We start from the raw sequence: 1,499 nt of genomic DNA, 5'->3' as shown, positions 1-1,499 counted from the left end.
AAATCGTTGCAGGGGGCTTCCCTGGTGGCGCAGTGCTTGAGAGTCCGCCTGCCGATGCAGGGGACGCGGGTTCGTGCCCCGGTCCGGGAAGATCCCACATGCCGTGGAGCGGCTGGGCCTGTGAGCCATGGCCGCTGGGCCTGCACGTCCGGAGCCTGTGCTCCGCACAGGAGAGGCCACAACAGTGAGAGGCCCGCGTACTGCAAAAAAAAAAAACCCATAACGGAAAAGAATATGAAAAAGATTATGTATATGTATAACTGAATCACTTTGCTGTCCAGCATAAATTAACACAACATTGTAAATCAACTATACTTGAATAAAACAAATTTTTTAAATAATTTAAAAAATAATTGTGGAATGCCTCCCCTGCCATGACCAACACGGAGGCTTTGTACCGAGTCCTCTTCTTAGTGTTCGAATGACCCAGTCCGAGGCTGAAGAAGCCACCCTGGGTGCACATTGCCATTGACCGCGATGGTGTGCACTCTGGTGGTGGTGTCTTACTTCCTCAACGCCGGAGGAACAATTTATGACGTTACTGTCGAACCTCAAGTGTTGGCTCTGTGACTGATGAGCACGGGCAGCAGAGGCCCACAGCTTTCTTGGCCTAGGGAGTAAATGGACGATATAGTATGAAGGACTCACATCCAGCTTTCTGTCTACAGTGGGAGGTTTGGGTTTCATAATCCTCGACTGATCCAAGGCACCAAACACTCCAAAACTAAATAGACTTCTTTTTTTTTAATACTTTTTTTAAAATATAAATTTATTTACTTATTTATGATTTTTGGCTGCGTTGAGTCTTCGTTGCTGCACGCGGGCTGTCTCTAATTGCGGCAAGCGGGGGCTACTCGTCTTTGCGGTGAGTGGGCTTCACATTGCAGTGGCTTCTCCTGTTGCGGAGCACGGGCTCTAGGCACGCAGGCTTCAGTAGTTGTGGCACACGGGCTTCAGTAGTTGTGGCTCGTGGGCTCTAGAGCGCATGCTCAGTAGTTGTGGCGCACTGGCTCAGTTGCTCTGCAGCATGTGGGATCTTCCCGGCCCAGGGCTCGAACCTGTGTCCCCTGCATTGGCAGGTGGGTTCTTAACCACTGCACCACCAGGGAAGCCCCAGACTCCTTCTTGTATTCACTGGATTCATCTGTGTTCTGTTGAGTTTTCTCATGGCTAAGTATTCATGAGAATGAAACTGCCGGGCAATCTGATGGGTGAGAGTGCCTTTTGAGAATAAATCAATGGATACTGGATTTGCTCCTGTTAATGAAATTTTAAAGGCTATACCAACCCTCTGATTTGAAATATGGAAAAGGATGAATGAAAAGCAACAGAAAAGAAGCATCTAGTGAAAACACAGGAAGCATATTAAAAGCTTGGACTAGAATGTCTTCTTGGTATCAAGGAGACAGGCTTACAACAGAATCTTTTCTGCTGGTCTATATTGACGTGCCGGTGATGTTACCTGGCATTTTCTTCTTCATGTTTCGTTTCTTAAAGAA

The 1,499-nt window shown here is 47.5% G+C and overlaps 1 pseudogene; it reads left to right on the top strand.

The window, feature by feature from the left end:
• Nucleotides 1-374: 374 nt before the first annotated feature.
• LOC137223009 (oligosaccharyltransferase complex subunit OSTC pseudogene) lies at nt 375-1,251 on the top strand (annotated as a pseudogene).
• Nucleotides 1,252-1,499: the final 248 nt, after the last annotated feature.

Source organism: Pseudorca crassidens, chromosome 4, assembly GCF_039906515.1.
Source record: "Pseudorca crassidens isolate mPseCra1 chromosome 4, mPseCra1.hap1, whole genome shotgun sequence".
NCBI classification, from domain to species: Eukaryota; Metazoa; Chordata; class Mammalia; order Artiodactyla; family Delphinidae; genus Pseudorca; species Pseudorca crassidens.
Note: the sequence above shows the minus strand (reverse complement) of the source record. Positions and strands in the feature narration are given on the sequence as shown.